The following is a 24745-nucleotide window of genomic DNA, read 5'->3' as shown; positions in this document are numbered from 1 at the left end:
GTTGATGGAGGGAAAAATGGCATTGGAAGAACATAATAATGAGAAAACGGCTGAGACTCAGGTTCTTAAACTATTTTTGGAGCCACTGATCCCTTTGGCAGCCTGGTGAAGGCTTTGCCCCCCCGGCCCCCCCCCCCCTTTTCAGTAACACTTTCAAATACAGGAAGATACAGATTCCTTTCCCACCTAAGTTCACAGAAGCGCTCTCCTGTGAGTGGATAGCACTGGCTCTGGTGGAAAGCGTGAAGTAGGATAAGTCTGTTTTGGGTACTCCACAGGCCTTCCCTTCCTGCATGCAACTCCCTCTCTGCCTACCTCCCCTCTCCCAGGTTCTAGCTCCTCTCAAGCCCCCTTGTTTTGACATCCTGTCCAGGCTTAAGTCGCTAAGCAACAGTCCGTCTTTAAGCCCTTTCCCTCTGGTCTCACCGACCTCACCCCCCATCCCCTATCCCCAATTTACGATGCGTTTCTCTTAGGTTTTATTCCCATAGATTAAAACTTCTTAAGAGTAGGATTCATTTTCCAGCAAAGCATATCAGATTAGGGGGACAGCAGTTTTTTAATCACATATGTCACACACTCACCCATAAAGCTGTGTCTCTGTGGGAGTGGTGGACGAGAGGTATCCTTGGCTCCTGGTCTCCACTGAAAATTCGTGAGCGGAATGAGAGTTGTGAGGATTGCCTTGTGTGTGGGAACTGCGTGGAGGCAGAAACAAGGCCTCGTGGCCTTGAGAAAACAACTGGGGCTTATTCATTAATCAACGAAGTGATACTAAAGTGTGTCCAAGTGAAATCCATTTTATTTAAAAGAGGATTACTTTTTAAAAGTACAGGTGATTTCAATGCTAGGAATTAGGCTGGCTTGGACAGGGCAACATCCTGAGGCACTCTTTCCATTTAGTAAGAGGCAAAGGCCTGCTCACTCACATAAGCCTGGGTCTGTGGAATGACCCATTGAATATGCACTCACACGACGGATGAGGCTCTCCTAAAGAGACAAAAGGAAACAGAACACCCTGCCACAACCGGCACAACCATAAGCTCCAGATTATAGGGCTGAGAATGTCTCTTCTTAGAAGGAGTAGAGGTAGAATTTGGAGACGTCCAGACAATACATTGCTATTTACCTGTCTTAGACACTAGCCTGGTATAACTATGGGATGGGGTGGTGAAGTGATGCAATTTGCTATTGACACATCTTTTGCCCTGCTCCTCCCATCCTTCCACCTCCTTCCACTCCTCATTCATGAGCAAGCATAATGCATGCAAGATGAAGCTAGACAAATAGGATGACTCTATTAAAAGTTTTGTTATTTATCTAAAATATCATGGGAAGCTATTTGAAGGATTTTAAACAGAGATGATATCAAATTCAGATTTTAGAGAAAAATCATTTTAGAATAAGCTATTTAACATTCCACTACTAAATTAAAATCCTGTTAGAGTGGGCACTGCTGATTAAAATTTTAAATTTTTATTCATAGTATTTTTCTATTTTATTCTTTAATACTTTATTTCATTTCTTATTTACACAAGTAGTTCATAGTGATACACTTTATCTTATTTTTTGTCTATTCCACTTTTCAACTTCAGTGTGATTGCAAATATTCAAAATATTCATATGGCTTTATTTGTATCTTAAATACCGATGTTATTCAGAGAATGAGCACTACTGACTGAGCAGTAAAACCAACAAACTGAGATTACTTCTTTTCCAAGGAAGGGACCCTGAGTTAGCACTGGAGGAGATGGCTGGAATTTCAGAGTTCTCTTTTGTTTGGTTTAAATGCTGATGGAGCAAACTCTGGAATGCAGTGTGACCCATGAAAAGCAAGAAAAAGCAAAGCATGAGGGGTAGGAGTGGAAGAATTAGCTAAGAGGAGATGGGGAGGGCAGGCAGTGCACTGACTCGCATTAAAATTTTAAGAGGGAAGGTGCTTGGAGAGTAAAAGAAAATAAGGGATGTGAGCCAAATAGTAATTTTTCTCAGTGTTGGCTAAAATTGGATTGGGATTTATGGAAGTTTAAAGCACTCTCTTTATGCCTGCCCCATTTTTTGGTAAAGTTTATTTTTGATTTTTGGTTTATGTTTTTTATTTTTTTTCCCTTGGATCATGTTAAATTTAGAGTTTCCCTAGGATTAAAATAAGCTTGTAGTAACAGTTCTTGGAGTAGGATTTTTAGAGAGAGTTTAAAGGATTGATGAGCATTTCATGTGACATCTATACAGAGGACTATAATGAGAAGATGCTCACAGATTTGTTTTAATTACTGTCAAACCAGGAAGAGCCTCTGCCTGGACATATGATATCAGACCTTATACCACACTTGCTAAATTATAATTTTCAAAAAAAGGTATAACTACAACTCTTACACAAACACAAAATGAACATCTCAAATATTTTCTTTAACTCACTAATTGATAAAGGAACTAGTAAGATGTTAAAAACAGTTCCAAGAAAAATTTGAAGAACAGACATACATATAGGCTACCAGAAATGCTAAAATAAAATTAATAGATGCAAATTGGTTAATCTTCTATAAGGCAGTAAAATGTAATATTTTGGGATCATCTCTTTTTTTTTTTGAGGAAGATTAGCCCTGAGCTAACTACTGCGAATCTTCCACTTTTTGCTGAGGAAGACTGGCCCCGAGCTAACATCCATGTCCATCTTTCTCTATTTTATACGTGGGATGCCTACCACAGCATGGCTTTTGCCAAGCGGTGCCATGTCCTCACCCGGGATCCCAACTGGCGAACCCTGGGCTGCCAAGATGGGGAACGTGTGAACTTAACTACTGCACCACTGGGCCAGTCCCAGGGATCATCTCTTTTAAAAGGTGGAAATCAGTTGTAACTCTACCAGACAAAATTTATTTGGATGTTTATGAAAAAGATTTATTAGCATTACTAAGGACAAGAAACATTTGCATTGTTATCTGTTTTCTACAATTTAACTGCTTTAGGTATAGGTAGTAAATATAAGACAAAGTCAATCAAAGACAAAGATACAATATTTTATATCAAAAGTTATCATTTCACTCTGGCGGAATAAGCGTTCAAAGATTGTGACATGCTAATTCTTTCATCTTATTCTTCCCAAACTATTTAATATTCCAAATTTCAAATCATCTGTTTGTAGTCTTCCCTTCCTCTGCATCAATCTTTCTGTTTTCAACTTAAATAGCCTTCCAGACCACCTACACTAGGTCAAATTCCCTCTGTAATATGCTCTCAAAACATCCTGTCCTTTTCATTCTCAATTTCCATTAATTTTGTTTAATTTGGAAAACTACTTATTTCATATAAGTCTCTCCACCTAGACCCTAAGTTTCATAAGGGCAAAACTCTTGTCTGTTTTATTCATAATTGTACCCTGAATCTCTAGCCTGGTACATAGCAGATGCTTAATAGATATCCAGTGAGTGAATGTGTGAATTCCCTCAGTGCATCTCCTCCCTCCGTTGGCTTCCAAGCAGGAAGCCTACAGAGGCAGAATGATATCTGGGCTTGAATTCTAATTCCACCATGTATTAGCTATTGTGAGGACAAATATAAATTAAAAATAGGAGGCTTAATCTTCCCCGTTAAAATAAGGGAAGAGATTTCCCTCCCTTCTTTTTTCTTAAAGTATTTACTTTAGAAAACTGTTCATCGTACTTTCTCCTCTCTTTGAAATATATATAAATTCTATTGAAAACTAGATAGGCTTTTTGGCAGCTTTATGACCCAGGGGTGCCTTTCTGAAGGACCTGGGAGCCATCTTTTTGAACTGTAAAGGTTATAGGAGATAGCACCCCTGTTCCCTAGTTTCTGTGGAAGGGCAGGAGCCTAACTTTCGTGGGCACCTTGCTCCACATTGCAAAACCCTTCTGTCACAGAGGTATGAGAAGTTTGTTTTTCCTCTGAATAAAGTCAAGTAGCTAACATGGATGGTCACCCCAATTACCAGGTAAAGTTAGGACGAATAATGTGTGACAAAAGGTGTCGTCCAGTTCTCTCACTTGAGGACTAGTTGTTGTTTATCTTGAGAACATGTATGTAACAGGTATCTGCTTGGCTATTAAAAAAAGGTGAGATTTCTTCCTGTCTTTGCAATCTCTTAGCGCATTGCCTGTGATGCCCATCACATTCCGGTTCAATGCTTCTTTGATAAACAAACAAACAAACAGAAAACATGTTTTCTTTCTTTTCTAACCTTTGTGGAGAGATTTCTGGGTTGGCAGATTTTGTTTTTAAATATACTTCCCCAACACTGTAACCTTATGGAACTTACTTTTAACCGTAAAAGTGTGCCTCAGTTCCCTTGTCTATTAAATAAGAACCCTAATAGTCCTCCTTCTAGGGTTGTGGTGGAGATTTCAACTTAAAACAGTGCCTGCTGGGAAGCAGTAAGCTGACCTTCCGCAGCATGTCTGGAGCTTGGCCACTGACCACTAAGAGCTCCACCTTGACCTGAAGGTCCTGGAGCAGCATGCGGCCTCCTTGGCACACAGCACTTTGGTGAGGAAGGAGCACACCGTGGGGTCCCCCATGGTCCATTGCTGGAGTCCCTGTGGGTGGAGCACAGAAATCCGAGGTGGAGCAGAGTCCTCCCAGTCACGTCCACGATTGCAAACTAACATCCCAAGGATAAGCCTGGAGAAGGGAAGGCAAGGGGCTGCCCATGTGGGTCGGGGGGCAGTTCCAGAAGTGGGTGAAAGGAGGGCCCCAGGGCTTGCCCTACACCCCTAGATACGGATCAGGCGGGGACAGTATTTATTGAGCATCCACTCTGTGCCAGACACCATTCAAAGTGAGTTCTTGCCTTGAGGGACAAAAAAACACAGAAGCAAAGATAAGTTGAGGTGCTGATAAGTGTTGCCAAGAAGATAAAGTAGGTCATGTGGTAGAAGGTGAGAGGCTAAGCTGCTTTTGGTGGTTGGCGGGGGAAGGTCCCTGAGGAGCAGCCACTAGCCAACACGTGGCTGTTGAGCACTTGAAATGTGGCCAGTCCAAACTGAGATGTGATGTAATGCAAACAATGGATTTTGAAGATTTAGTATGGACAAAAACGGAATGTAAAATATCTCATTAATAATTTTTATATTAATCATATGTTAAACTGATAATATTTTGGATATATTTAGTTAAATATAATCTTATTACAATTTCAAGGAAAAAAACAGTGCCTACTGCAAATCAGGAACTCAATAAGCATTGGTTATTAATAGCATACAAAAATGATCACCGTAGCAGCTTCAGGAGTTGATGCTCCAAGACATATCTGCAATTAAAAACAGTATCCTGGAGGCCACAATGTTCTAGATGGAGATTCTGATGTAGGCTTTAACAGATAGAAAGGAGAATGTTGCCATTTGCTTAATGTCTGTGCTTTGTTGCATGTTTCTTAACTATCTATCCCAGACAGTTGGATATGGGCAGTTCTGGACATATGTTTTCATGTATCGTATAGCTTAACTTTTGGTGTTATATATATAAATATATATATATATATATATATATTTTTAAGGAAGATCAGCCCTGAGCTAACATCTGCCGCCAATCCTCCTCTTTTTGCTGAGGAAGACTGGCCCTGATCTAACATCGATGCCCATCTTCCTCTACTTTATATGTGGGATGCCTGCCACAGGATGGCTTGACAAGCGGTGCTGGGTCCGCACCCAGGATCCGGACTGGCGAACCCTGGGCTGCTGAAGAGAAATGTGCGCACTTAGCCACTGCACCACCGGGCCAGCCCCTGGTTATATATTTTTTTAAATGCAAGGACGCAATTTTTATTCCTATTTATCTTTTCAAATTCAACCAATAACTCAATATGCTCCCTGGTTCCAAATTACCCCTTTTGGTTACATACTGATTCTACCTTTAGCCATTTCTGTTTCAGCTGCACTTTCAGTATTTTAGTCTTGTGTTTTCAGCAATTCTCATTCCATTATGTTTCTATTTTAATTTCTTCTGAAACCGATTTTTTAAAAATGTATTATTAAATAGGAGGCAAAGCAATTTGAAGGGAGAGCAAACTATTTTGGGGATAATACAATAATAATAATTTTGTAACAGATTATCCCTGTGGGTTATATGATAAATTCTAAAGCAATACAGTATGTTAGCTGCAAATGTTTGCAACTGCGTGGAGGTTATTTCAGAAGTTGTAGGTCAGTGTTAGGGCTGAGTTCAGTTAACTGGAGGCCACCCCTTAACATTATAGCTGAAATAGGGCCATGTTAGAAGTGCTGTTGTGTGATCACATTTTAGTGCCTATTATGTCTTGATTAAGACTCCCCTGGATATTCCTTTTTAATGGAATTTGAGGAATTAAAAATGGCTTCACAAATCACTTTTTAATCTGGTGAAGTAAGCAGGGAATGAAAAACACCATGCTGTCATCTTCAAGAGCAAGGAAAGTTGTAAATAAAGAAAACAAATTAGTGGCTGGTTCACACCTCATCAGCTACCTAACAACCTGTTACCAGTTAATTACACACCTTTAAAATGCACGTACAAGAGAGATTATTCAGAAATCACTTTCTCTAGAGGGGAGGGTGGCAGACAAGTATGGTATCAGAAGAGGCTATATTTAACCATTTAGATAGCCAACCATGAAGGGGAAAAATATATTTTCTCAAGAATTATAGTCTTGAAAGTGCCATCTATTAGTGGTCTAGCCTCAATGGCCTCCACACCAATAATTCACTCTAGACAGATAAATATTTGTTGCGGACCTACTGGGAAACAGAGTCTCCGATATCCCTTTGTGATCTATTCCATCTTGTCGTTCTATCAGTGCCATCCACTGGTTGTTTACTGAGCTTGGAGCCCAGTCTTGAGCTATGCGAGGAGAATTAGACCATGGATAACAAAGCAAAACACCACCCCTGCCAAGAAGTTTAAACAGCTTCCCCGTGTGCTTTTTGTTCCATGATGTACATATTTCCTCTTGTTTTAGCTTTAGTGTAAATAGGAAACCATTGGAAACTATGTATATTGAACAGCAAATAAATTTGGGCTGGAAACCGTTGAAGACCATTAAGTTATCCAGCCTTTATACCCGGGCTTGTTGAGGGATTTGTATGTGTATTTGTGCGATTTATTTCTCCAGAATTGTTCACAAAAAGTAAAGGACTCCAAAATGTGGCTTTGCTAATACTAAAAATGTTATGGAGCTGTCCTCTAGGACTTCGGTCTGCATACTGGATTTAACTTCCTGGGTTATCTGGAATCAATCATTTTCTCGCTTTGTGGCCCATGTTACCCTCTGTTAGACCAAGATAATAATAACCTGCCTTACTTGGTTGCTTGGAGGTACAACTGACAGAAGTAATTTCAATGTGCTAAGCCTGTGGTAAATGTTAATTACTATTATTTGCCATGCTATTTGTAGATAGTGAAGTGTGACATTGGTTTGGTTGCCTGATCAAATCTATTTCCTATAGCATTTTAGTGTAATTTATGACCTAAATTCTTAAAATGATAATATGCTATGCACCTACTAAAGGGTCTACTTCAAATTAGCCTATTTTGAAATTGGAAGTATATGCATATCAAAATCAATTAAGTCCACAAATGACTTTTTAAAGTATATTAATTCCATTTGAATTATATTAATTCATAAGTGATTATTTACATAATGGTTGTTTAGATTATTTAGCATTGAGTCATCATCTAGCAACTTAACTCTTCAATGGGTGCTATAGTCAAAAGACATCTAGTCATATCCAATGTGAAAAATATGTATACGTATATACACACATGTGTACACACACACACACACACACACATATTCCATAGTGCGTAAGTTGTTCAAAATCGTTTAGGTAAAATTCTCATGAATTACCCAAAGATCTTCATTAGTTAGTTGGTTGGGTGAAGGGCATGATTGGTTTGGGTGGAGTGTGTGGTTCTTTATGAAATCCTCGTCTGGATATTGTGCACATCCACAGAAAATCTTCTCAGAGAGTAATGACCTTTCTCCACTCCATGTAGGTCAAACGCAGAGTGCTGTTCTACATCTCTCCCCACTCCTGCTGAGAAGTTTCCATTGGTGCACTGAAAAGATGAGTTAATTTGTATGATATGGTCCTTCATGGAATAATGGAAAAGATGCTACACGTCAAATTTAAAAGATTGGATTCTCTATCTTCACAATATTATTTTTGCATGTTACAAAAGTAATACAAACATGTAAAACAAAAAATGTATAGTGGAGGACTTTCATTATCCCATCCCTCTAAAGATAACTACTTTATATATATGATTTTTAAACAAAAAATGTGTTATTCTATATAGTTTCTTTGGAAGCTTCCCCTTATTGATGGAAATTTAGGGTGTTCTCAAACTTTTGTATTATAACAACACTGGAAAGAAACATCCTTGAACATATGTCATCATATACTTGTGCAAGTCTTTCACTGATTAAATATGTAAAAGTAGAGCTGTGGAGTTAAAGAGTACTTGCACTTAAATCTTAATAAATATTACTAAATAACCTCCTAAAGCGTTTATAACTTACACACTCACTCACAAAGCAGTAGCATGCCTATTCCTGCCACCCCCTTGCTTGCACTGGACAGTATCGTTCTTTTATGTCTTTGCCACTCTCTTAGATAAGAAAAGACAGTTCTTGTTTCTTCATTTGGGGATTTGAGACCATTATGGGATTGAGTATTCATTCGCATGATTTTGATTATTTTGATTTCTTTTTCCATTAATTATCATTTATCCTTCATTTTCATCTCATCGCTATTTTCTGGTTCTACCACTTTGGGCAAGTCAATCTCTCAGAGGCTTTGTTCATTGTCTATGCATTGTCCAAATGAGACACATCCAAAACCTGTGCATTTGGTTTGTCCCTTTCTCTGTTGCCTGATTTCATCTCCATCCCATTTTGAAATACTGTTGAAAGATAATTTTTTTTAAAAAAAGGTAAAATCCTGATTCTCATGCAGTTATAAAAGTGAACATGTGTTAAAGATTTTACTTTACTCATTCGATGAGGGTAGGAGGCAGATGTTATACTAGTTCAAAAAAAAGTCAAATGGCACAAATCTATATGGAGGAAACGAATAGAAATGCAAATGGAGGCAAAAGTGGTTTCTTCCTGAGGGAGGAAGGAAGTCAATTGAAACTGCACCAGACAAGACAGAATGTAGCTGTCTATCAATTTTTAAAGAGTTGTAAAATAGCTCAAAGACTATGAAAAACTAGACTCTGATAACACAGAAGGATATGGTATATATAGATAATGCATAATTTTCTACTAAACACAATTCTTTTCTACAGTCTCCTTTTGATAAAAAAAAAATCTCAAAAGGTTATTCTTGATTATTAAATAAGATTGGTGTTAGTGTACTTGGCCCAGTTATTTACATAGGTGCAGCAAGAATACTACTTTACCATATAGGCCTTACGTTTGCTTTGCTGGAAGTCTTTATGAGGAATCTCAGAAAGGACTTTTAAAATCCTCTTGTTATGTGCTATTCTGAGGCTAGGAAACCAAGGTAAGAACTCACCACCAGATTTCACCTGCACTACCTATAAATTTGGGCAAATTCTTCTCTTTTCCAGTTCCCGAAAATTTCTAAGATTCTTGAGCCTACCAGGATCTGACTTTCCGTAATCACCTCGAAGGCTGGAACCCTGTAAACCAGGTCAGTTTAACTAACAGGGCTTTGTAAGCAGTAGTTCATGAAGTCTAAAACCTTACTTTCTTAAAAGTACATGGTCATATTTGATTAAATGAGCATCGTTCTCAAATATAACAACTGGATATCCACAAACAAAAGAATAAAGTTGGACCCTTTCCTCACATCATACACAAAATTAGCTAAAAGTCAATCATAGATCTAAATATAGCAGCTAGAACAATAAAACTCAGAGCAAAATATAGGAGGTACATTTTTGTGACCCTGCATTAGGCAAAGCCTTCTTAGATGTGACACCAGAAACGTAAGTGACAAAAGAAAAATTAGATGAATTGGACTTCATTGCAATTGTGCTTCAAAGGACAACTTTAAGAAAATGAAAAGCTCACAGAATGGGAGGAAATATTTGCAAGTATATATCTGATGAAGGACTTGTATCTAGAATAAATATAGTCTTACAACTCAATAATAAAAAGACAGATAATGCAATTTTAAAAATGGGCAAAGGACTTGTATAAATATATTTCCACAAAAGATATACAAATGGCCAAGAAACACATGAAAAGATGCTCAATGTCATTACCCATCAGGAAAATGTAAATCAAAATCACAAGGTGATACCAATTCACACCCATTAGGATGTCTATAATCAAAAGACAGATAATAACAAGTGTTGACAAAGATGTAGAGAAATTGGAAGCCTCATACACTGCTGGTGGGAATGTCAAGTAGTGCGGCCACTTTGGAAAACAGTCTGGCAGTTAAACATATATTTACCATAAAAACAGGTAAACACAGAGTTATCATATGACCCAGCAAAGCTACTTCTAGATACATACTCAAGAGAAATGAAAATACATTTCCACACAAAAACTTGTACATGAATGCTTATAGCAGCATTCCAAAAAGTGGAAAACAACCCCAAATACCCATCAACTGTTGAGTGGATAAATAAAATATGTTCTATCCATACAATGGAATAATATTTGACAATAACAAAGAATGAAGTACTGGTACATACTACAACATGGATGAATCTTGAAATGTTATGCTCAGGGAAAGAAGACAATCACAAAAGATCACATATTGTATGATTCCATTTGTATGAAATGTACGGAATAGGCAAATCTGGGTTGGTGGGCTTTTGGGGACATGGGAAGTTAGTGCCAATAGGCACAGGGTTTATGAGGTGATAAAACTGTTCTAAAATTGATTGTGGTGACAGTTGCATAAAATACCAAGAATATTGAATTGTATACTTTAAATGGTTGAATTGTATGGTATGTGAATTATATCTCAATAAAACTGGCATATAAATAATAAAAACTGCAGTTATGACTGATAACACTATACTGTTGTTGCTTGATATCCTGCAAAGCAGCACCAGGATCCCAATAAATAGAAACAAGTCATGGACAGTGAGGGCATTAACAAATCTCTAGAAACTTTACATCCAGACTTCAATTTCTGAAATATTTGTATTAACATGATTTTAGTCCTACAAATTTAACCTAGTTTAGGCAAAATATCTCTTCTGATTTGACGACTCTTTCTACACAACTCAACAATGATAACGTATCAAATAAACCTAATCTTTTCTAGCACCTCTTTCTTTTTTTAGGTGAGGAAGATTGGCCCTGAGCTAATATCTGTTGCCAATCTTCCTCTTTTTGCTTGAGGAACGTTGTCGAGGAGCTAACATCTGGGCCAGTCTTTCTCTATGTTGTATGTGGGATGCCACCACAGCATGACTTGACGAATGGTCTGTAGGTCTGCGCCTGGGATCCGAACCCCAGAATCCCGGGCTGCCAGAGCTGAGAGCACAAACTTAACCACTATGCCACTGGGTTGGCCCTGAATCACTCTTTTCATAAGGTGAAAAAACAAATCTTTGTAGTTTTAAAGGAGTCCTCTGGGAAATCTCAGACAGTTTTACTTCTTTGGGATCCTCAACAAGCTTGAAGAGCACAGAGGGATTTGGAAACCAAATATACCCCACTCCTTTAGGACAAAAATATTCTTTTTCCCAAAAAATGGAAGTACATACACAACTGTATTTCCTATGGCTCCTAAGTATAGTCTAAACCACACAGTAATTATAACTTTTAACCGAAGTAACTAATTTCTATCTCACAGAGGAAACTGGGGAGTGGATAATTTGTGTCTGTTGCACACCAACATTTTGTAGCACACTAGCAGAGCTCATGAATACACATACCACAGCTTTCTACACTCAAATGCATCACTTATATACACTTCTCAAAGTGGCAGCAATGAGCACATTCATTACAGACCCAAGAGATAGCCTCATAAAAATGAGAAGCAAATGGATATAAACTTAAAATTACGATTAGTAATCAATATTTCAATATTCTATCTTACTATCTCGCTATCATACTAATTATCTAACGAATATACATTGAATTAACTCAACTTAGTGTCAGCCTGAGGTTTTAAGTTACCTATAGATCTTGGAAATTGTCTTCAAACTGACATATGACAAAATGTACTTACTGTTGAAATAAAATTTATCAGAATAATGTTTTAATCTGGGTGAACACAAATTTACATTTTTCATAATCTTAAACATTAAGTAGAAGTAATGTAAGTTTATTCAATCAATGAATCTCTAAGATTAGAAAAAACATGTCAAAGTAAAATAAAACTCTACATATGTATTATTCTTAATAGTGACAAATCAGAGAAGATATAGCTGTTTTTTAATAAAACCAATAATATTAAATTTGTCTCATTTACTGCATTATGTGAAAGTGAAGTTTTAAAACATGTCTGGGCTGATTACTTTTTTAATCTAGCACATTGAAAGTATGAGAAGTTTAATTTCCTTATTTTCTGAGAATTTTAGAAATATTCTAATCATGTAAGTACTTATCTCCGTAAGCCAATCAGAATAAAAATTTTAAAGAGATATTATAATCTAATTTATTAATACTATTTGAAAGTAGAAAATATTACACACTCGCCTGATGAGAAGTTAAGGCTTTTCTGAATCATAGTCACATACATATAGACACAGAGAGAAGGAGAAATCTTAGAGCTTCCATTCTAAAATTTCAGCCATGGGTCAAGAGTAAACACACAGATATAAAACTCGCCAGTCTAAACATCACCTACCCAGTGGGCACAAAATTCTTAATTGATTTGATCTCAAAATAGACAAACAGAAAAGACTAACACACCACATTCTCGGCCATCTCTCACCCAGCAGAACTCTCTATTAACTATTAATCCATTTACAGAGATCACCAAATAATCAGGTTGTAAAATCAAATTCCTAACAGTTACTGGGAAATAACTTATTGGACACAAACAATCCAAAACCAAAACACAAAACATAAAATTGGTAGACAGGAAATTGAAAACTAGAAAAGCAGAGAACGAGCAAAGTTTTATTGCCATTTTAGATTCATTTTTGGGAGCCAAGAAAAGACCAGCTTGGGTGTAAACTGCCCATGAAGTGCACTTCTCTGCTCATGAAGCTTTCCTGGCTCTGGCAGGTGAATCCATTGAGTGTCTCAGAGGAACCTCCAAAACTGTTAAAAGATAATTTTCTGGAAAAGGTAAAATCATGACTCTCATATGGATATAAAAATGAGCATGTGTTCAATATTTTATTTTACTCATTCAATGAGGGAACCATGTGGATGTTATAATCGGTTTAAAGAAAAGTCAAAAGGCACGAATTTCTATGGAGTAAGGGAATTGGAAATGGAGGCAAAACTGTTCTTTTCCTCAGGTAGATGGGAAGTCAGTTGAAACTCTTCCAGACCAGACAGAATGTGCATGTCTATCAACTTACAAAGAGTCATAAAATAGTTCAAAGATTATCAAGGTCTAAAATCTAATAACCCAGAAGAAATCTAATATTCCCAGAAGGAATCTAATAACCCAGAAGGATATGTATGTAGATAATGCATAGTTTTCCACTGAAACACAAATTTATTTTTTCTACAGTCTGTTCTTCTGGACTTCTTTATACAGCATCTGTTCATGTCTCCTGTAGACCCCATAAATGTTTAATTGCTCTTCAAATAAAACCTGGATCTCAATATGACTAGCAGTTGAGAAAAGATTCCTACTTATGTGATAAATGCAAAATGGCTTTATTAATACTTTTCCCCTTTTATGAAATGGAGTTACTGGTTTAACTGATTTTTTTTCATTTCTCTATTAGTTGTTTGAGCATCATTTAGGATAATATGCAAAATAAAATGAATTGCTTACAGTTGGGAACTTTGAAGTTACACGCTGAAGTAGAGAGGCCCAAAGCTCATTTAATTAATTGATTAATTGAGCCTATAATCATATGGATTGTTCTCCAGGTGCCAGGCACCACGCTTTAAGAAAATGCAGTTTCAGCTTTCAAGAATTTTAAATTTATCTCAGGCAGTAGGCAAGGAAATAGTTATTTCTAGATAGTGGTGAGAATGTTATACTGCAGGTGTGCAAAGGGTGTCTTGGGAGCATAGTGTGGGAGTCAAAGCCACCTAAAAGACCTAAGCTCAGTCTTCAAGGACTTAGCAAGGTCAGGAATGTTTACAGAAGAAGGTTTCAGGCAGAGTGAGTAATAAGTACATGGGTTGGAAAACAAAAGAGCAGGTATCATTCTGGAAATTACAAGTCCTTCCGTGTAGCTGGAGTGTAGAATGTGAGAGAGAAGGAATGGCAAGAGATGAGGTAAGAGGAATGCAGGGTCAGCCACTGACCAGCCCCTTGTGACAAGCTAAAGAGTCAGGGCTGTCTGCTGCAGGTGATGCATTTTAAGCTAGGGAGTTCCAGGATCAGACTCACATTTTAGAAAGATCACTCAAGCGGCAGGGGAGATGGATTGTTAACCTGAATGTTTCTCAATGTATATTTCATTAATGATTTAGCACAGACTTTTAACTGATTCTCAGGTCCCCCCTGCAATCTTTGTTTACGATGTTTGGTCTGTAGCTACAGCTTTGCTGCATTTTGAATGCAAGGCTGTGACTTTGTGACAGAGGATGAATACAAAGAAATGCAGGGGAAAAAAATGATGATATGAAACAGGGGCAGCAAACTATGGCTTGCAGGCCAAAGTCCGCTGCCTGTTATTGTAAATAACACTTTATTGGAACACAGCCATGCCCATTTGTTTATGTATTGTCTGTGTCACAACAGCAGAATTGAGGAGTCACGAGAGGCTGTATGAGACACAAAGGCGAACATATTTACTATCTGGCCCTGAAGAGAAAAAGTTTGCCAAGCCCTGATATGAAGAGCTAAAAATTTATATATTAACTTATTTTGTTTATTTGATCATTTATTATTTATTCTCTATAATTTGTTAAAAACTGCAAAATCCACCCAAGTAAATTTGAAGATCTAATTGACTTTATTCAACGATTCATGAATTGGGCAGCGCCCCTTCTAGCAAACGGAAAGGAGCTCTGAGAAGGTGTACAAAATGGAAGGCTTTTGTATAGGCAGAAGAGGACGGGACAAGGACGCTACTGTGGTTTCAGGCAAGGTCACCTTCCTTTAGGGGAAGGTGGAAGAGGTCTACGGGCGGATGACCTTCCTAGTGCTGACCAGGTAATTGCAGATTCACTGGTTAAAGGTCACGTTCCTGGGAGAGGTTGAAACTGTTATTAAGCCTTGGTTTGCTGACATGGAGCTTAGCACAGTGACTCCATTTTGAGTCTGTTGTTTCTTTTTAACAATGCAAAAGGATTTGTGCAAATGTTTGTGGCCAGCCCAGTGCAAATTTTCAAACCTTGAATGCTGTGCTGGTAATAATACTTCTGAAGATGACTGTGGAAGATCATTTACATGACATGAATTCTTCTCAATGTCGTCCAAGAAGGAGCAGAAGAATCGGGTATATATGCTACAGAGTTTGATTTATTTTTGTTCAAGGACAGATACTTGATAACAGATACATTTTTGAATATTCTGCATAACTTTTAGGACCTTGAGTTTGAAAATCTCAACAACAGTAAGTGCAAGTTTAATAAGTATGGTAAGTATAATAGTTATGATTTTTACTAGATTCCTGGTTTAAAGCCTCTGGTCTTAGCACAACGCCTTATTTGTGGGAGAAATACACAAAGTATTTTGTCAATGCCTAATTTTAGCAGCTTCTAGGGTCCCTATTCTAAATAAGACTGCCTTGGATTGCATCAATAGGCACCACACAGGGGGAACAGGACTCAAAGAGGTCGTATACAGACACTTTACAGCTAGCATCTCCGGGACCCTTCACCAGGTCCCACAAGCTGCCTGCTCAACCACCCTTAGCTAGGACACCTGAAATATTTGAAAATTTTGAGAAGAGAAGCAAAAACCTGTTTCATGGTTAAATCTTCCGTAGTGTCTTCGGTACTCATCTCAGGAGACCGACTGGGACACATGCATCAGTAGCATTTACTTAATAAGAACCTCCTTTGACTAGTTTAAGGCCAGAGAACAGTGACGTTGAAAAAAAACACATGTATTTCAGTCCTTGCTTGAAATTATCGAACATTTTGGGAAAAGTCAATTTGCGTAACAGTTGGTGTTTCACCTCCTGGTGTTAAACCCATCTTCCCTACGCTGTCTTTTTGGATCTGTTAATCAAGTTTCCTGCCTTCTCTAGACAGCAGCCTAATTGCTTATGTCCTGCAGAAACCCCTCACCGAGAAAGAGATTTAATTTGTACCTTAATCCAATATTTTTATGCAGCATGGTAAAACACTATTACTTGTTACAGTATTTTGTCAGCTTCCTCATTAGTCTCTTGATAGAATCTCTTCCTTTGATCTTAAACTGACTTCTGTTTTTCTGCTGCCTCTGTCACAACTTTTAGTTTTATTTTTTTGACCCAGAATATCCTTTTCTGCCAGAGAAAAGTCATCATCATCACCAGAAGAAATACTGATTGCTTGCCCACGGGGTGCATTTCATTGTACCTGGTGCTGTGGGGTTTTATTGGGTTTATTAATTTTCTTTCTTGATGCAGAACAAACAAAAAAAAACCCACCCCACTTTGCATCATTCTTTATATTTGGAGAGAATGAAAGATGATATTCCAATGTGTGAACCAGGCACTAATATGGATCTCAAAAATAGGTGATTTAATTAGAAATGTATTCAAGCCTATAAGTATATTAGGCCTGACCTTCCACCCTGTTTGGTTTTCTGCTTCTTGCCAGCATGACTTTCTCTTTCATCTACCCTTTTCCTTTTTTTGCCCCCATCTGGCCTTCCGACAGCAGCAGAATGAGTGTTAGCTATGTACTATTATTTGACATCCTTCTTTTTATAAAATTGAATTTCTTTTGATAAATGTCAGAAGGGGACACACATTCTTCAGTAAAATGAGCTAAGCCTGGAACAGATTTGTCACTGCCACCTCACCAGTCATCTCTTTTGCTTCTGACAAATACAGTATGTCCTGAGCTTGTCTGTCCTTGGTGACCTTAAAGAAATGGAAAAGTGATCCCATCCTTTCTGATTTCAGCACCGTGAACTGTCACAGGTGGCAAGTGGGAAATGATTAAAATGTTTACATATTCTTCCTTTGTTGCTGTCCTCTCTGGACAAATCTATAGAAGAATGGCAGAACCAAGCAATTGTGAAAGGCTTTATGTTAAATAAGGGTATTTCGAATTTTGGTTTGGAAACTTTTAATGCTGTAACGATTCTGTTAGTTTTCTTTTCACAAATTTCTTTAGTATCCCAATAGAGGGATTGATTTTAAAAATAGCTGATTCTTCATCATTGACTCTCCCTCTATATGGATCATATTAAAAAAAGAAAATTCACGTGAAATAACCTTTAACTGTATTCCAGTATAGGGGAGGAAAAGTATCTTTTTCCTCTACCTGTCTAAGTTCTCTGTTGGGAACCCCGTAACAAAAGACGGATTAACAAGAGAAAAGCATAGAAATTTATTTAATGTAAGTTTTATGCGACTTGGGAGCCTTCACAAGGAAATGAAGACTTGAAGAAATTGTTAAACCTGAGTGTTTGTATGCTAGGTTTGATGAAGAGTGGAAAGTCGTGGAAAGACATGACAAGATAAAGAGCATGAGCTAAATTTAATAAAGGGGAGAGGGGACTTAGCAAGGCCTGTTCATTCGGATTCCTTTGTGTGTCCCTTTATCTTTGGAGATAAGGATACTCCTTTCCTCCAGGTGTGGGAGGGTTTTATGACCTGCTTCAGGGGAAGGTCAGAAGGTCCTTCCTGTACATGACTTTGCTCAAATTCCTTCAGCTTAAAATATTTAATGTGCCAGGGTGCCATATTTTGGGGTAGCCTGTTCTGAACACTGTCACCAGCAAGTGGATGAGTCTTTCTCTGAGAATATATTATTGTTCGTTGTTCCAGTGTCAAAACTGCCTGAAAAGCAGAAACAGGGAATAAAAATGAGTATATTAACGTAGTGATACAAGGTATTATCCTATTTTCAGGTAGTTAGTTCTAGAAATAATAAGAAGTCTTTTTTTCCTAGATCTGCCTGAAAGTTTGTTATGACACGTTGCTTTTTTTTTTTTATGACTTTGAACTAGAAGGACCATCAATGTTGATCAATGTTGTTCAATATGAGAAAGATTTCAATTAGACTCTACAGATCTTTCATCAATGATCATTCAATGACCATTGAAGGAAATGGATCATTCATCAATCTGTTCCTTTAACAAACTGTTACTAATCTTTACTGTATGCAGATGAGATGTTAAACATGGAACGGGTGGAAAACTAAACAGACAAGGTTCTTGCCTCCATGGGCAAGTCATGGGACTTATTTGTCAGTAGACAAGTAAATTAATCTACAGATTATGATAAGGTCATGAAGGAAAAAATAATTCAATAACGTATTGTGGATACTGATCATGTATTGAGCATTTACTCTATGCTTAGTACTCTTCTAAGTGCTTTAACTGTATCAATTTATTTAATTATCACAACATTTTTATGAGGAGGGTTTTATTATTATTCCATGTTATGATGAAAAAACCGAGGCACAGAGAGGTTTGGTAATTTGCCCAAGGTCCCAAAGATAATATGCAGCAGAGCCAGGATCTAGCTCCAGAGCCTGAGCCCTTAACTACTGTTATTGCAATTCATCCAACAATTATTACATAAATTACTTACTGTGCTGAATATTGTGATAGGTAATTGAGGCACAAATATGAATAGAAATGGTGCATTGTCCTTAAGAAACTCACAATCTAGAGGGGGAGATAAAATGATAATCACAATGCAGTGGGATAAAAGCAATATTAGATATATGAACAAATTACATTAGGAGCACTGAGGATATAGCAACACTATGCTTAGTGTTTATTGGTTTCTTATTTGAAAAAAAAACTAATAGAGACAGCAATCCACCGTGAAGTTTTAGAAAGTGCTGCTAAAGTTGCTACTAATGCAAATGGGAAATCAAAGTGCTACTAACGACTCATTCCAAACTTAGTTTGTGGAAATTCATTGGTCTTTACAAGCCAAATTCATTAGCCCTCAATGATGCTAGCTTTCTCTTCTATCCCTGCCAAACAGAAATAAAATTTAGAAATCGGAAGGAAATAATTGTGTTGAAGTGGGCAATTAAGCACTATGATTATATTCAATTTTAAGTTATAAACTATTGCTTAATGAAGTTTACTTTTCTTTCCCCGGTAGTCTCTTCATTCTTTATTTCACTCCTCAAGCCAAAATCCACAATCCCAATCCCTGCCTGACATCTCCATATGAATATTTCCCAAACGTCCCAGAGTCAGCATGTTCAACCCCTGGTATTGATATCTTCCCAGGCTCCTGTGCTTTGAAGCTTCCCTGTCCTTCACCCTGTGTATCACTTTCCCAGGGCTCCTGTAACAAACTGCCACAAACTGAGTGGCCTAAAATAGCAGAAATGAATTTTCTCACAGTTCAGGAGGCCAGAAATTGGAAATCAAAGTATCAGAAGAGCCACACACTTTCCAAAGCTTCTAGGGCGGGATCCTGCCTGGCCTCCTCCAGCTTTTGATGATTCCTGGTGTTCCTTGGTTTTCGGCAGCATAGCTCCAATCTCTGCTTCCATCTTCACATGGCCTTCTTCATTTTGCCTCTTATTCTCTACTTGACTGAACTCTAGTCAGGCTCCTCTAAGCCCTTTTCTTGACTAGGCCTCAACCTTGGTCTATCAAAACTGCAGACTCTGCACAAATGGTTTAGTTCATCCTCCCCTCCCCCTACCTACACACATTAAAAGACTTGAACAAACACGAGCACAGTTTCTAACAGCTCAAGGCTGAAGCCTTATGATGATAAGCCCAGCCCTTTTAAGTTCCTGCCTGGAAAAACTCAAAGCTGCCAAAAGAATTTACTGTTTGTTCCAGCCAACACCTGAAGATAGGGCCCTTGTCACCCAGGTTCTGTGAGAGGAGGAGCCTAACCTTATAAGTGCCAGTTGGCAAACTCAGATGGGTTTCACATGGACCAACCCTCCTCCTCCCTCTCACTTTTTGTAAATTTCCACTTCCCTGGGACTGTTCAAACTCCCACCTTTCTCCCTCCTTACTCCTTCATTCTTCCTTTAAAACACCCAGTTACCTCTGCACATATTGAGGTTGAATTAAGTTCATGTGGGAGCCTCTTCCCTACTGTGATAATTTATTATTGATTAAAACCTAGTGTCTGGCTTTATTTTTGACACTTATAAGAACACTCTCATTGGAAATGGCTCATCCTAATCCAGTACGATCTCATCATGATCCTTACCTTATTTACATGTGCACAGACCCTATTTTTAAATAAAGTCATATTCTGAGGTTACAGGTGGACAGAAATTTTAGGGGGACACTATTCAACTCACTGCACCCCGTACATCCAATCAGTCATTGTGGCAAACTCTATCAATTGTCCGCCTAATATCCAATGCCTATTTGTTCCATGTAATAATTTTTTTCAAAAGGACAATGTGATCAGCCCTTACCTACAGACCACAGTCAGTCTCAAGCAGACAAGACAGTCCTGTTCCCCACTTTCCCAACCTCCAGCTAGAGACTGCCAGGTGACCTAGTTCTGGCCAATAACACCTAAAGTCAGCTGTGGAGGAGAAGGTTGTTGGACAGCATGAAGCGAAAACCAAGAGAACTGAGAAATAGCCCCGATATTGTCAAGCTTCTGCACTAACACCAAAAGCCACCTACCTGCATCGTCTTGTGTAAAATAAGCCCCTACGTTAAGCTCTGTTCAGAGAAATTCTATTTCTTGGATCCAAATGCATTTCTAATTGATTTACTCACCAAGCTCGGTTAATTTTCTGTTTGAAATGTCTCTCCTATTTATTGCTTCCTTTCCATTCAATCAAGTCTTCATCATTTCTCACTAGACAATTATAACATCCTAATTATCCTCCCAGCTTCCCTGCCTCATTCCAGTCTCATCTATTCCCTGTGGGCCCACCAGAGTAATTGTTCTGAAACACAGATATGCCCTCTGCTCAAAAACTTTCCTCAGCTCCCAATTACTTAGAGAATAAAGTCTAAACTTGTTACACTAATGATTTGGCCTCAATCTATTGTGTTCTAGTCTCATTTATTCCATCCCTCATGCACTCCATACTTTGCACTACCAAATTACTTCCCTAGACACACTACTATTTTCACATTTCAGCCTCTCTCTTCAGTCTGGATTAATTTTTGGGAATCCTACTTATCCTTAGAACCCAGCCCAAACATGTCTTTCTCCATGAAGTCCTCCATGGTCATCAGTAGGAATTAATCCTTGAACTCACATGGCATGTTGTTAGTTCCTCTTTTTTCAGGAGTCCTTGGTTTTAGACTGCTTGACTTTCAGATAACTTGTAGCCCCATCCAGTGTACATCCACACATCTAAATCCTCTTTCCCATGCTGAATGCAGACTTTCATCCTTCACTGACAAACATTTCACGCTATCACAAGGTGCTTCTGCCTGACAGCTAAAGGTTTGATCTTGACAGCTTCATTTTCTCCATCCCTTCGTAATGCTTGTGCAATTATTTAAATATCCTAATGCATTTGACTCAATATTTTATAAACATGAAAGTGATAATACTAACGAAAATATAATGGAGACTAACATTAAAATCATGACGGGGATTCAAATTTGCTGTATCTTTAGCTTTAATCAGATACTCATCATACTTAAATTGGCCCACCATGTTTAATTGCAAAGAAATGGTACAAAATTAGAGAATATGTGGAAAATATGAGAGTATATCGTTGAAGCTTGTGATAAAGTCCAAGTCGAGTAATGGGAGAAATGGAGACATATTTAAAATTATGGATTAAAAATCAGCTGCAAAATACATTGCAATTATCTAAAGACAGAGAAAAATCACAGGCCTTAGGACACAACTAAATGTTAGGAATGCTTTTATCAAGAAAAGAATAAAGATTGGTACTCCACTTTTTTTTAATTAACAATGTTTAGAAGTTACATACTACAAAGTCAGCATTTTCTGCAGTTTTCTGCAAAATCTCCAATAACAAGTCCGTCTCCCCAAAACAGAATTAACATTTTTTTAGAGAATAATAAGCACTATTTGAAGGAGATAGAGAACTGTAAATTGAGTGAAGAAATTATTTTAGAAAATTATTTTTATTGTCTCCAATGTTTAGTCTACCCTTTTAAGTTTTTAAAACTGTTGAAAATAATCATGTACACATTCTAGAACACTTAGGGGTAAGATAAACTACACATTCATGCCATAATTAAAGATTGCGTAATACATTTAGCCCTGTATAAAGAGAATCTCCCACATGGTGAGTATGTCTCTAGCTCAACTTCTGTAGACACAGTACACAGGGAGGTGTTAATTAACTGCTCCAAGAGAACAAAGAATTTTTGATCAAATAAGTTTAGGAATGCCGTTTACTAAGTCCTATCTTGGAGATTCAAAATACACATTAGCATATTAAAGAGGTCCGACAGTCAAAAACAAATCCATTTAACTTTGTTTAATGATTTATTCATAAAGAGGGAAAATTTTTTTACCTCAGCACATATATTAACAATCCTTTCCCAGCAAAAGACAACAAAGCCATACAAAAAATTAAACTGCTTTCCCTTAATCTCAATTTAGGAAGAGTGAAACGATGGATTCCAGGCAAAGAAAGACGCCTTATTATTTTGAATTTTATGTTGTACCTAGTACAATGTTTAGTACAAAAGCTCTCAATAAATTCTTTTTTTTTTTCCTTCTGCTTTTTCTCCCCAAATCTCCCCAGTACATAGTTGCATATTTTAGTTGTGGGTCCTTCTAGTTGTGGCATGTGGGACGCCACCTCATCATGGCCTTATGAGTGGTGCCATGTTCGTGCCCAGGATTCGAACTGGTGAAACCCTGGACTGCCAAAGCAGAGTGCGTGAACTTAACCACTAGGCAATGGGGCCAGCCCCCAATAAATTCTTATTAATTAATTAACTTAATTAATGAAAGAAAAAGGGAACATAGTTTGGAGTGTTTGGGGCTCTGAAAGGGCTTTTAAACCTACTAGACTTCCAACAAATGACATATATAATTTTTATTGTGGTAAACTATACATAACATAAAATTTACCATTTTACCTTTTTTTTTTTCTGAAGAAGATTCATCCTGAGCTACCATCTGTTGCCAATCTTTCTCTTTTTGCTTGAGGAAGATTCACCCTGAGATAACATCTGTGTCAATCTTCCTCTATTTTGTATGTGGGATGCTACCATAGCATGGCCACAGACGAGTGGTGTAGGTCCACACCCAGGAACCAAACCCAGACCCCTGAAGCACAGGGCACTGAACTTAACCACTAGGCCACGCAGCTGGCTCCCTAACTTTTTTAAGTGCACAATTCAGTGGCCTTAAGTACACTCACATTGTTGTGCAATTATCACCACTATCTGCCTCCAGGACTTTTTCATCATCCTAAACAGAAACTCTCTACCTATTGTAGGGAAGGAAAAAAGTTTTCCTCAACTCTCTTAGGGTACCTGGCTGGTCTGAAAATTAAGCTGACAAAGACAGATTAACAGGAGAAGAGCATACAAATTTATTCAAGGTAAGTTTTCCATGACACAGGAGCCTTCATAAGGAAATGAAGACCTGAAGAAACAATTAAACCTGAATGTTTTTGTGCTTACTTTGATGAAGAGCGGACAGTCGTGGAAAGATGTAACAGAACAAAGGTGAGCTAAGCGTAGTAAACTGGGGGAAGCTGGCAAGGCCTGTTAGTTCAGATTCTTCTTGGTGATGAGGATGCTCCTTTTCTCCAGGTATAGGGAAGGCACCTCTCATGTGAGGGCTTTGTGACCTGCTTCACGGGAAGGTCAGAAATTCCTTCCTGAACATGTCATTGTTCGAATTCCTTCAGCTTGAGATATTCAATATGCCAAGGTGCCATATTTTGGAGTACTGTGTACTGAATCCCATCACTATTAAACCGTAACCCCATTCTTTACTCCCTTCAGCCTCTGGAAACCTCTATTCCTTTTGTCTCTATGCATTTGCCTGTTCTAGGTACCTCATATAAGTGGAATCATACAATATTTGTCCTTTTGTGTCTGACATTTCACTTAGCATAATGTTTTCAAGGTTCATCTGTGTTGTTGCATGTGTCAGAATTCCATTCCTTTTTAAGGCTGAATAATATTCCATTGTATCTATATACTAAAGGGGTTCAGAACATGCCATCCCACAACATGCCACTTGGGCATATTGACTATTTTGAGCTGAAGGTACTTGAGAAACAACAGATGCAAAAAGGGCTCTCTGACCTCCTCCTTTCAACTTCAAAGCAGATAATAAAATTTCCCATGAGAGAGGTACCCTTTCTGTACCAGGAAGAGAAGAACATTCTTATCACTGGGGTCTGGAAACCTACGCTGAAGTGGGTCTATACAAACAAACCTACTAAAATAACCCTTATTTTCCATTCGTTTCCCCTATATATTTCCTAGTCACTGTCCCACAATTTATTGCCCCTAACCCAAACCCCTTTGTCTTGTCACATCCCCACAATTTATCATTCTTTGCTTAAAAAAGTGTATAAGCTTTTGGACCTATGGGTTTCTTGAGTCTTCATTTTTCCTTTTGAAGATTCCCACGTACATGTAAAAATATTAAA

This window comes from Equus asinus, chromosome 1 (assembly GCF_041296235.1).
Source record: "Equus asinus isolate D_3611 breed Donkey chromosome 1, EquAss-T2T_v2, whole genome shotgun sequence".
Lineage (NCBI taxonomy): Eukaryota > Metazoa > Chordata > Mammalia > Perissodactyla > Equidae > Equus > Equus asinus.
Note: the sequence above shows the minus strand (reverse complement) of the source record.